General features: G+C 41.8%; 1 long non-coding RNA gene across 1 annotated transcript; it reads right to left on the minus strand.

The window, feature by feature from the left end:
- Positions 1–7,944: 7,944 nt before the first annotated feature.
- On the minus strand, positions 7,945–13,018 carry LOC117311097 (uncharacterized). The gene is made up of 3 exons (XR_012330130.1): positions 12,888–13,018; positions 11,711–11,794; positions 7,945–9,160 (listed from the first exon to the last, which is right to left on the minus strand). It is a non-coding gene; the product is annotated as an uncharacterized lncRNA (long non-coding RNA).
- Between the last annotated feature and the right edge of the window lie 680 nt (positions 13,019–13,698).

A 13,698-nucleotide genomic window follows, 5' to 3' on the forward strand; every position in this document is an offset into this window, starting at 1 on the left:
AGGCGGGAGGAATTGGAGGAAGAGGGGGCGGTGTTCCCCTGGGCGCACAGCGACCCCAGCGGCCGGCCGGCGGCATGGCACGAGGAAACAGGGCGGGGAAGGCCGGCCGCGCCTCTGCAGCGGCGCGCGTCGTGGGGCTCTGGGCGCGGGGACCGCGCGCGGTGGGAAAACGTGCGTGCTGGGGCTCGGGTGGGAGGAGCCCGCGCGCGGCGCGGGCGCGCCTTCAGTCCCCACGCCAGGACGATAGTGGCTGACGCGGCCGCCTCTGGGAGCCAGACAGCTCCAGGGCTTTGCGCCGAGCCGGCAGTGGCGCCCGGAGGACGTCCGCCCTTCCCCGGGGAAACAAAGCTGCGGCTTTCGTCGGCAACGAGTCTCACTGAGATCCGCCCCAGAACTCGGCCTCTGACTAGCCACCTGGGATCAGGAGAGCTTAATATTATTCTCTCCACAAACTAAAAATCAGACCGCTTTTTTGTCAGTTAAGGCTGCCGATTCCAATAGAAGCTGGACCTTGAGACGCCCAGGCAAAGCCCAGCCTGAGCATGGTAGCAAACGGGGAGGCCTGTAGGGATCGCATCACTCTTGGACTCAGGATCTGAAATTCTCTCCTTGTGATTTGTAAACACCGTACCAATCAATGTTTCTTGTCATATGGTCTGTCCATCTTTAAAGCCTCCCAATAACGTTCAGCCTCCAGGCTTAACGCTCTAAATCTGCTTAGCTAAGTAAGCCTTGATCTGCAGCACCACTGGAAGGTAGCGAAGAAGGGGGAAAATAAACTAGGACCTCCTGTGCTATGGAATAATCATGCTTATTTTATAGTCATGTCTGATGGGGTTTATAGTTCCACAGTCACAGGAAGACTCTTACCAAACAAACCACCCAAAAACAGAATGGGGAAAATGATAAGCACTCATTGTCTAAGCCAGAATTAGTATCTTGTCCTTTTCCTACAGTTGCAGAAATTTGCAAAACTCTAGAATCTCAAAATCTAATTTAAATTTCCTTAAGGAATACAGAATAAACAATTTAAAATACCAGTATTACTGGTTTGTTATATAAGATTCTGTTGTACTTTATGTTTGGCAGGATCCATTTGTGTTATGTATGAAAATTCGATTAATAATACATCATCCAAATTTTATCATCTGTAATAGGCAGAAGGAAGTGGCAATTAAGTAAACATGAATGTAGAATTCCAGAAAGGTCAGGAATTGTTGGCTTAACTAAATTTAAAAAGCTATCATAGTATAAATGTCTTTGTTTTATAAACTGTCACATACTTGTGTTTTTTAGTAGGTTAGGAGTAAAATCTGAAAATATTTAGTATGCTCTTTTATTTTGGAAATAATACTTTTCCCTAATCTCTTTCTGATACACATTTTAATATTTGAAGTAGGACAGTCATGTCATTTCAGGGCATGGTTTCAAACAGATATAGAAATAGCTTCCATCCTCCTACTAAAATTTAATGAATGGATGAGAAGGATACACACAACCTAAAACTGGTAATAAAATCAACCAGAAATCCCAGTGGTTTATAAAGTAAAGTAAAGCATCAGCTCATATAGCCAATAGGCAATAGTGAAGATAATTCCAAATACCACTGATTTGACTCATGATTACTTATTCTGTCTGAATCCAAAATCATAATAAGAATTAAGCAGGCAGTTAACTGACATATGATGAACTACAGTAATTATTATTTCCCAGCCAAAAGCTAGAAGAGGCCCTGTGCATCTGGTACCTGGAATTATAAGGAAGTTCAAATAGAGAAGGTGGTATTAGCTGGTGGTCCAATAATCACCACTACCATCAAGAAAGCTGTGTAGAATGAGAAACCCCTCTTCAACTGGACATGTCGCTCAATTGCATGGTATACTCATGCAGGCTTTTTGCCCACCTAGGCTGCCTTCAACTAAGTTCATGTTGATTTGACTTGAATAACTATGTATGTGTACAACCATGTAAGAGGCGTGTTTGAAGAATGTGATACTGTGCATAATAATTTGTTTCCAGCCTCACACCTCTGCTAGAGATTGCCCCCAAGTGAAAGGCTAGGCAATTCTAGCAACCTCCAGTGGCATCACCATGCTATTTCTTGTTCGTGAACCTGTTCTCCCTTCAAATCTCTTTTTACATGAGCCTTCAAACTGATAAAGGAGCAGTAAACAAATGAGAAATCAGTAAACCTCGTCAAGACCTCCTAATCGTCTATGTACCTAAACCTCTTTATCTCTGCCTAAACTATTAATTGTAATGCAGAAGTGGAAGTTGTTTTCATTTTATGAGTCTTTGAGATAAAAAATTCTGGTGTTAAATAACTGATCTATCAAGGGTAACAATATGAAAGATACTTTAATGTTGGTTATTAATTCTGTAAGGAATACCAAAAAAAAAAAGTCCTTTTTGAAAGTTACCCTTTAATTCTCTCTTCCATAATATCTGCTGGCGGCCTGTCTTCTGATACTAGATGTTTGAGTTCTTTAAGTTTCACTTTTTCTTCCTCTTCTTCCACTCTAAACTCCCTGTACCTCATCCATTGCCATTGCCATTGCCATGGTTTCGGCTACAGTCTTTGCAGAGTCTATCTCAGACCCAGAGCTCAGTAGTGCAGGGAATGTTACTTTAATATTACTATATAATGTTACTATGAATGTTACTATTTAATTCTGTAACAGAACTTAGTCCCCACCTCAAGTTTCCTGTCTGCCCAGTAGTAAAAAACCTAATCTTAATCAACTCAGTGTTCCTCCTCAACCCTCTTTCCTCTAAGGTTGATTCTAAGTTCTAGTAGGCTGCTGTGGTGCAACATCATCTTGGGGATGGAGGGCACGGCACGGTCTTCATCGTTCCACGCTGGCATTCGTAGATGCATCCTTGATCCCATTGGTCTCTAGTTGCGGTCTCCAGTTAGAATGACATTTGGCTGTTAGTAACCCAAACTAGTAGGATTTAAAAAATAGATATTATATTGTTCTCTTCTATAAAAGTCTAGAGGTAGGCAGGCCAGGGTAAATATGGCTACTTTGCTCCACAAAAGACATCAGAAATCCAGGAACTTTACAGCTGGCTGCTTTGCCATTTGTGAGTGTGGCCCTTATCTTCATGGTCCAGAGAGAGGCTAAAGCTCCAACCATTACGTCTATGTTGTAGCCAACAAGATAGAGGAAGGAATAAAGAAAGGAGTTCAGGTCTCATGCTCGATTTTTAAGAAAGGCTAACGGAGCCTTCTACTTAAACTCTTAAAACAGATATGAGGGCTTCCGTGGTGGCGCAGTGGTTGAGAGTCGGCCTGCTAATGCAGGGGACACGGGTTCGTGCCCCGGTCCGGGAAGATCCCACACGCCGCGGAGTGGCTGGGCCCGTGAGCCATGGCCGCTGAGCCTGCGCGTCCGGAGCCTGTGCTCCGCAACGGGAGAGGCCACAACAGTGAGAGGCCCACGTACCGCAAAAAAAAAAAAAGACAACAACAACAAAAAAACAAATCAGAGTCACATGGCTGTATCTAAATACAGGACAGGAAGAGACTTTTTTTCTGGGAAGGCTTGTTGAGTTTCTGTTCCTGGAGAGGAATGGATATAGGAAGGGAATTAGCAGTCTCTGCCCTAGCATCTTCACCCTGCAGCATCCTTGGAGAAATCAGCACTCTCATCTGTTTCTGGTATACAGGCCATTTTAGCTCAAAGATGAAAACCCCTTCAGGTCCTCCGACCTCTTTTATCTGCTCCTGGCCCTTCCTGGTTCCTGTGGTTGTTTCCACAGGCTGGGAACAACCCTTGTGGCTGCAGAGACATGGGGCCTATCTCCAGCCTACCCTTTGCCTTACTTCTACGGTACTGCTGCTGTTCCACTCTGGAATGAGGTAGGGGTCGTGGGCACTTCTGTAAAGCTTTCCGTGTAAGACTGTACCCAAGACACAGGTCACCTCCACTCTTGGATTCCAGGAATCTAACCTTTAAGGGAAAATCCAAGTGTGGGAAGGGAGTTCTCAGAGCCTCTTCTCAGAGATAGTCACCGTGTCTAGTACTGTCCAACAAAACTTGCTTCAGTGAAGGAAATCTTTTTATATCTACATTGCCAATATGGTAGCCACTAGCTTACATGGCTATTCAGCACTTGAAATGTGGCTAGTGCAACTTTTTAATTATTTAAATTTAAATAGTCACTTGTGGTTAGTGACCTCTATATTAGACAACACAGGAACTGTGTCTAACATGTCCAAAATTATAGAAACATTTTAAACTAAATTCTGAGTACATACAAAAGATTATAAAAACAGGTAAGGTATAAAGAATAACAGTGAATTGGACACTAATATACTTATCACCCACTGTAAGAAAAAGAACATTACCAACAACTTTTTTCACCTCTTTCATGCTTTCCTATTCCATTTCCTTTTCTCCACTCACCAAAAGATAACTACTATTCTGAATTCTGTTTACCATTTTCTTGTTTTTTTAATTATTTCATCAGATGTATGTATTACTCAATAATGCATTGTTCATGTCTGCTTCTTTATATGAATGCAATCATAAAGTGACTTGGATTCTTTTACTCACCATTCTATTTGTGAGATTGATTCACACTGATTTGTTTATGGTAGTTAATTTATTTTTACTGCTGTGTAATATTCCATTGGATGACTCTATCACAATTAATCATTCTTCTGTTGTTGGACATTGGGGTGCTTCCAGGTTTTGTTTTGAATTTGTAAAGACCTTTTATTATATGATTTAGCTGTTTCAAATGTTTACAGCACAATGTTTAGATAAATTACAGTGGCAGCTCTGAAATTTAATAATGGTTCAGAGTTTGTATCACTTGAGATAAATGAAGCACCAGTGATATTACTAATCTTTTCCCAAAGGTGCATTACATTCAAATACAAAAATGTCAGTTTGTGATTATGGTGTTATACATCTGATCCCATTATACTTTTTTTTATTTTAATGAAGTAAATTCTAAAAGTTTTTCCCCACTGAAACCCAAATACAGCACAGTGCTTCTTGCTTTAACTTTCTCTTCCATGCCATGTTAAGGAGTTTGAACTTTACACTTCAGCAATGAGAGTCAATGCTTCCCATTTTTTTTTCTTTTTTTTGGATTATTTTCTATTGTTGTTTTGTTTAACTATTACAAATAATGCTACTATAAACAGTCTTGTTTATAAGGTCTTCTTATGGAACATCTTGTTATGCCAGAAAGTAATGAACGTTATGATGGGGACATGTCAAAAGGACACAGGAGCCCACTTGAAGAGGTTCCCACTGGCCAAATACAGACGAACTTGAACGCCAAAATAAAGTGATAGCAACAGATTACAATCCAGTGAATAAATCCAGTACGATGAGATTATAATCTAATGAATAAATCCAGTACTATGAGTCCACACCGATGTAAATTCTAATAGATGGGTAAATTCAACGTTTGGCAAGTGAGATTTTTACAGAGTTTGATGTTGTGTACATAAGGGAAAAAGCTGAAAGACACCACTGTAATTAAACGATCAAAGTGAACATCAGTAATGGAACAAATAGAAATGTTACAGCCTGATAGGATGCAATGAAAAGAACACAGTATGACTTCAGTGCTATTCCTGCCCAGCCTGAATCTAATCATCAGTAAACATCTCACAAATCCAACTTAAGGGACATAATATAAAATAACTGGCTTGTAATCTTCAGAAATGTCAAGGACATGGATGTCAGAGAAATTTGAGGAACTATTCCAAAATGACAGAGATTAAAGAGATCGTATTAATCAGGGTTCTCCAGAGAAAGAGAACCAATAGGATATGTGTGTGTATGTGTATATATAAAAACTTATTGTAAGGAATTGGCTCACAGGATAATGGAAGTTGGCATATCCAAAATCTGAACTTGGGCCAGCAGCCTAGAGACCCAGGAGAGCCAATGGTACATATGAAGTCCAAAAACTGTGTTCTGGAGAATTTCCTCTTGCTCAGGGGAGGTGAGTGTTTCTGTTCTATTCAGGCCCTCAGCTGATTGAATGAGGCCCACCAATATTATGGAGAGCAATCTGTTTCACCCAAAGTTTACCAATTTAAATGTTAATCTCATCCAAAAACACCCTCTAAGTTAATACATAAAATTAACCATCATAGAGACATGACAAATAAGGCAACTCATGATTCTGAACCCCATTGCTATAAAAGACAGTATTTGGACATTTGCTGAAACATGACTATATCTGAGGATATATTAAATGGTTGTAATGTATGAATGTTAACTGCCAGATTATGATGATTGTACTGTGGTTATGTAGATGAGAATGATCCTGTTCATAAGAAGTACACACTAAGGTATTAGAAGGTGATGGGGCAGCAAGTTGGCAAAGTACTCTCAAATGGTACAAGAACAAATATCTTTATACTTTCTGGACTTCCCTGGTGGTGTAGTGGTTAAGACTCCATGCTCCCAATGCAGGGGGCCCAGGTTCGATCCCTGGTCAGGGAACTAGATCCTGCATGCCACGACTAAGAGGACACATGCTGCAACTAAAGATCCCACGTGCCACAACAAAGATCCCACGTGCCACAACAAAGATCCCACGTGCTGCAACTAAGACCTGGTACAGCCAAAAATAATACATAAATAAATAGATTGCTTCAGATTATTTTTTAAAAAGAAATGACATTGTTCTGGTTAAAAATAAATATCTCCAATAAAAGGAACCCAGGTACCTTGGAGAAAAGGCTGATTCTAGGACTGGGGCAGGGAATATACAAGATGAACCTGGAGCATCTTTTAGTGCCAGAAAGTAAAGAAGTGCTCAAAAAAATCAAACCCACAATTACCACAGCTGGAACAGTTTGAGCAACAAAATAAATAAATATTGGATTATAACCCAAAGTATAAAATAAATATACATGTCTGTAATGATATAAATAAATCATTTAGTAAATAAATGGGGGAGTAGAGACAAATCTTTGTGTGAAATTCAAAATAGTTTAGGTAGATACTTCACCCTCCACCCCAAGGAAGGGGAGCATGACCTACCGCTGCTACAGTGTGGGATAAGCATAGTAATTTTATCCCAAAGGTTACAGTATGGAAAGGGGGGGAAAAGAGGAACTTTATTTATTTTATTTTTATATTTATTTTATTTATTTATTTTTGGCTGTGTTGGGTCTTTGCTGCTGCGCGCGGGGCTTTCTTCAGTTGCGATGAGTGGAGGTTACTCTTTGTTGTGGTGCACAGGCTTCTCATTACGGTGGCTTCTCGTTGTGGAGCACGGGCTCTAGGCATGTGGGCTTCAGTAGTTCTGGCACGCGGCCTCAGCTGTTGTGGCTCACAGGCTCTAGAGCACAGGCCCAGTAGTTGTGGCGCACGGGCTTAGTTGCTCTGCAGCATGTGGGATCTTCCTGCACCAGGGCTCAAACCCGTGTCCCCTGCATTGGCAGGCGGATTCTTAACCACTGTGCCACCAAGGAAGCCCCAAGAGGAACTTTATAGTGGAGAAACCTGACAAGCACTGCCTCAGCCAGGTGTTCAAGGTCAACATCAATAGTGATAAGTGATGATAATATGTACCCTTGATATGATGGGATGAACGTAGCACCTTACCTCTGTGAGGCCAAAAACTATAACCCCAGTCTAATCATGAGAGAAACCTCAGACAAATCCTAATAGACAATCTACAAAATACCTGATGAGTACTCCTCAAAACTGTCAAGGTCCATCAAAAACAAGGAAAGTCACAGCTGTGAGGAACCTAAAGAGACATGATGACTAAATGTAATAGTGTAATGTGGTATCCAGAATAGGATCCTGGAACAGAAAAAGGACATTAGGTAGAAACTACAGAAGTCTAAATAAAGTATGAATTTTAGTTCATAATTATTGTAAAGGGAAGATCCTGTTTCTTCCTTTCTATGGAAGGAAAAATCCAGTTCTTCCCCATTGTGTTTCTCCCCCGTGTATCTCCTTTACCTATACAGAGAACATGTCACTTCTGACACTTCCGGTCACTAAGTGTGTAGAGGTTTTTTTCCCCATACCAACAAGCAATTCCTGAACACCAACTGGGTGTCCTACAATTCAGCTTCATTCTGATACAATACAATTCAGCTTCATTCTGGTACAATCTAGCCAGAGATACCATCAGATTCCACAGGTTAAGTTTCAGTCCTAAAAGGCTACCCTCCTCCCCTTACCTCAGACACCAGTCACAAGCCCAGGTTATCTCCTGTACTTCTGACGGACAGGCTGAGATTCTAACGACCCCCTCCTTGGGTTTGATTAATTTGTTAGAGCAGCTCACAGAACTCTGGGAAACATTACGTTAACCAGTTTATTAAAGGATATGATAAAGGATACAGATGAACAGCCAGATGAAGAGAGCTCTGGAAGGGTCCCAAGCACAAGAGCTCCTGTCCCCATGGAGCTGGGGTGCCTCACCCTCACAGTGTGGATGTGTTCACCAACCTAGAAGCTCCTCAAACCCCATGCTTTTGGGATTTTATGGAGGCTTCATCACACAGCATTATCTATCATTGACTCCATTTTCAGCCATTCTCCCTTCTCCCAGCCCTCATCCAGGAACCCATGCAGAGTTGTCTCATTAGAACAAAAGACAGTCCTATCACCCACAAAATTACCACCCAGAGAATTACAAGGCTTTCAGAAGTTCTGTGTCAGGAACAGAGATCAAAGATCAATAGTAGGGCTTCCCTGGTGGCGCAGTGGTTGAGGGTCCGCCTGCCGATGCAGGGGACACAGGTTCGTGTCCCGGTCCGGTAAGAGCCCACATGCCGCGGAGCGGCTGGGCCCGTGAGCCATGGCCGCTGAGCCTGCGCGTCCGGAGCCTGTGCTCCGCAACGGGAGAGGCCACAACAGTGAGAGGCCCACGTACCGCAAAAACAAAACAAAACAAAACAAAAAGATCAATAGTAGAACAACAGATGTTCCTAGTGCTCTTATCACTTAGGAAATGCCAAGGGTTTTAGGAGCTCTGTGCTGGGAACTGGGGGCAGATATATTTTCTATTATCTCATAATAATGCATCAAGGTTTTTTTAATTAATTACAACAAAGTACCATACTAACATAAGATGGCAATAACAGGAGAAACTGAGGGTGGGGTGGATAGGCACTCTCTCTTCTATCTTCACAATTTTTCTGTAAATCTGAACTGTTCTAAAAAGTAAAGTTTAAAAATAAATAAATCTTAGTGTCTTTCAAAAAGTTTTACAATTTTCTCCACTGTGGTCTTGCATATATTTTGCTACATTTATCCCAACATACTTTGCATTTTTCCTTGCTACTGTAAATTTAATGTCTTTTTTTTATTACACATCCTAATAGTTTATTGCTGGTGTACAAAAATACAACAGTTTTGTACATTTACCTTAGTATTCAACAAACTTCCTCAACTTCATTATGTCTAAAATAATTATTTTCACTTTCACACGGACATTCATTAGCATCTTTGAATGACAATTTTGCTTGTTCCTTTCCATTCCTCTCAACTTGTGTTTCTTTTTTTTATCTTAGTGTCCTGTCTAACAAATAGACATGGTGATAACAGGCATAATTGTCTTATTCCTGGTTTTAAAGAGAATGATATTTGCTGTAGGGTTTTGGATTTTGTTTTCATTTGGGGTTTGTCTTTTTCTTTCTAGCCTTTATTTGGTTAAGAAGCTCTCTCCTATTCCTAGTTCACTAAGATTACTGGTCATAAATGGACACTGAATTTTACTTAACAATGTCTTCTGTATCTTTTGAGATGGCCTTTTTTCTTTTAATCTTCTAGTGTGGTAAATTTTGGTTAAGTTACAGTAATTAGTTATGGTAAATTTTAGGTGTAAAGATGTAGTCATTCCAGATTTCCCCAGTCTTTTCAGGCTTTAACTCAATCAAATGATTATTTTTCTTTTCTCCCCATTCTCTCACGAGTAGAATCTAAGTACGAGGAGCTTACATGTGGTCATGGCCGTGGACGAGGGTGACTGGTTTTTTCCTGTCATCCCTCCGTATTGTAATTCTAGCTGTTGTCAGGTCACCTATCATTCTCTGGCTGTTGTCCCATCTCTACAGGCTCTCCTGGTTCACTGGCCCTCTCTCAACCATTTTCCACCCTCTTTTAGGATTGTGGAAACTTCTGCATGCTATCCCCTACTACTCTGGAGACTGAAATCTTGGCAGCTGGACTCCAGCACACTGTCAGATCACACACTATCATCATTTCTACTATAGCTATTATTTGCTGCTAGGTATGCTAGCCAAGGAGAACTACCTGGGGCTTACCATCTCATAGGGATCCTGATAGGAAGTGGGCACACACTTCCTCTCAGATCTCCACCATTATTTGGGAATTATATCACTGTCTCCTACTGATAGCTCAGCAGTGAGGATGTAGGCTGGGAGAAGGGTCCTTTCTCAGAGACACTCAACTATATCTTGTTTTCACCTCCAACTCTCTCTTAAGGGTAGGAAAACTGGCTCTTTTATCATCATTCATTCTATCGAAATCTGATGCTAATGGCATCAACTTTGGCTCTTGGCGCTCAAAATCCAGGCTTTTGAAACTCAAAAAACCTTTTTATCCCAACCTATTTTTTCTACTAGGAGATTCAAAGCTCTGTTTTGAAACTTATAAACTGAACATGGACTCATCTTTCTCTTTTCTTTTCTGTAGTAACAGCCCTCCCCTGAGGGCAGTAAATATGGAAAGCACTGCTCACTGCTGCCTGGGTTGGAGAAGAGAGAGGCAGGCGAGATATTCCAGGAATAATGAGTAATTATCAACAATAACATTTCACAATAATATTGTGCACAGCTTCCACACTCTGCCTGAATATCTTTAAAAACCCTTAAATTTAATAGATCCAAGGATGAACTCACCATTGTCCTATATTCTCTGTGTCTGGAAATGGCATTACTATCTACCCAGCAGAAACTTCTGAGTATCCTCAAATTCTTACCCCCTACCCCTTTTCCCACCATCAATTTGTTATATAATAGAAATTCTTCTCCCTCCAATCTCATTATAATATTTTGTCTTATTGGTATCCATGGCTAATGTCGGTGTACCAACCACTCTCTGCTTATTGGCTCAGACAGATAGGTAACTCTTCGTCCCTCCTAAGCCACCTGTGTCTTCTGAGACAAAGATTGGTAGGCAGGTAGTTTATTTGGGGTCATGCTCCCGAGCAGTGGTGTGCTCAGACTCAGCTCCTACTGGCTCCCAAGGACCAACTGGACCAACTATGCATATCTCTATCCAACTGCAGAAATGGGCAAATGGTACAAACCAGGGTGATTTTTTTTTTCCTAGAGAGCAAGGAAAAAACATTGACCAGCATACTACTCATCCTAGGGAACATGAGTGAGGGCAGGAGAAGAGTAAAACAGGGAAGGGGGTAAAACCAATGTAATGGTTTTTGAATTACTGAGTTTGATCACTATTATTGACTTGATGTGGGGCTCAGTCTCACTAAAGTCCCCTGAACAGCCATGCAGAATACACCTCAGAATTTTCTTTTTTCTTGGCCGTGCCACATGACCTATGGGATCTTAGTTCCCTGACCAGGGATTGAACATGGGCCCCCTGCAGTGGAAGCATGGAGTCCTAACCACTGGACCGCCAGGGAATTCCCATACCTCAGAATTATCTTCCCAAGAAAGGAGTATTTATCCATGGGTTTCCATTCCCCACTGGACAGGGGTTGTCTTGAGGGGTGTTACCTCTCCTACTTTTCCAGATTTGCTTCCGTGTAGCATGGCTGAGAAGGCTCCAGCCGGCATCTTAAACAGGAGTGACAGTGAAGCCTGGGTGCAGAAGGGGAGAACCTGCTAAGCAACCAAAGGAAGTCACTGCCCGAAGACGTCTCCACACAGCTGGTTGCTGCAGCAGGACTGAAGTAAAGGCTAGATGAGAGGATATGAGGACATATGAAGCAGAGTGCAAAAGAAATCCAACACAAGGATTAGTTGCAGCGCCCACTGCAGCAACTGGGCTCAGAGTAGTAATTAATATTCATCATCTCTCTCCTAAAATACCCAGTCCAGATTGCCCCCGCCCTTGGCCGGCACTTCAGCAAGTCTGTGTTGTTGCCTGGTGGTGACTTAGATTTTTATCTCCAAGGGCTGTGAACCGTCAGTTGTATTAACCTTATCAGGCCATCGTTGTTGCAATAGACTATTTACAGTTATCATTGGACATGCCAGTATTAGGATATGCCGCAGTGAATCCCCTGAGTTCCACACATGCTCTTTCTTGTATAGCCCCAAACTAGCTCTTCATGAGAATCAGAGTTGACCCCTCCCCCCCCCACATATGATAACTCCCTCATTTGTCTATGGGCCTACTATTATGAAAAGCTCAAAATGACCAAGTGATAGTCATAGTTTCAGGTATAGTGGAACTGTTACTGTCTCCTAAAGGAAGCATCCCCACACACCATTTCAAGAACTAGGACTTCTAATCCCACAGAGCCTAAATTGCAGAAGCAGGGAACACAAATTCCACAAATGAGTCACTGAGATGATTGTGAGAGAGTCTAGCCCATTTCCACCTTTTGGGTCACAGATCTGAGGGTCTAGTTCTTAGAGAACAACACCAAAAGTCTGCTACCTTACTGCCCGTTGTAGTAATGTTCACAGGCCTCTGTGCTTCCAGAACCCTACTCTTACAAATATAGTTTCATGATAATATCTATTATTGCCATCCCTGCCCTACAGAGGTTAGCCAATGAACCCAAAGCCATTAGGAGCCCCCTCGCCAGTGCATTCCTTATTGCCTTAGCAAGGTGCCCTCTGTTGTCCTCTTAGGGAATACAGTTGGATGGTGAGTTCTCAGATGAGCTTATTGATTATAAACCAATTCTATTATTCCTCCCTCCCCGAGCTTTCTGATTTTTACCTCAGTGATCCTGCGAAGGCTGTTTGGACCCCTCTTCTTCATTTGCTGTATGCCACAGTCACGCTCAAGTCTCAAGGAACAATCCCAGCAGCATATTAAGACTAGATCCAGGTATTCTTCTCAGGACTCTAAATTCTGAGTAAGAAGAGAATGAGCCCATTTTAATAAATTCCCCTCACCCAGCCTTTATAGTCTGCCCTTTGTAGTCAACACCTTCAAGATCTATTCTTGCTTATGCTGTCTTGGTTTCTTTCAGCTACGGTAATGTGTATAGTATTTCCTCCCAGAGCAGGCATTATATTCCTTTATTTTAAGGCTGTGCTGTGACTTGACCCAAAAATGCATCCATTATGTTTCTGGAGGAACTGATGGGCCAGGATCTTTTTTTTTTTTTTTAACATCTTTATTGGGGTATAATTGCTTTACAATGGTGTGTTAGTTTCTGCTTTATAACAAAGTGAATCAGTTATACATATACATATGTTCCCATATGTCTTCCCTCTTGCATCTCCCTCCCTCCCACCCTCCCTATCCCACCCCTCCAGGCTGTCACAAAGCACCGAGCCAATATCACTGTGCCATGCGGCTGCTTCCCACTAGCTATCTACCTTACTATGTTTGTTAGTGTGTATATGTCCATGACTCTCTCTCACCCTGTCACAGCTCACCCTTCCCCCTCCCCATATCCTCAAGTCCGTTCTCCAGTAGGTCTGCGTCTTTATTCCTGTCTTACCCCTAGGTTCTTCATGACATTTTTTTTTCTTAAATTCCATATATATGTGTTAGCATACGGTATTTGTCTTTTTCCTTC

Source organism: Tursiops truncatus, chromosome 2 (assembly GCF_011762595.2).
Source record: "Tursiops truncatus isolate mTurTru1 chromosome 2, mTurTru1.mat.Y, whole genome shotgun sequence".
Classification (NCBI taxonomy): Eukaryota; Metazoa; Chordata; class Mammalia; order Artiodactyla; family Delphinidae; genus Tursiops; species Tursiops truncatus.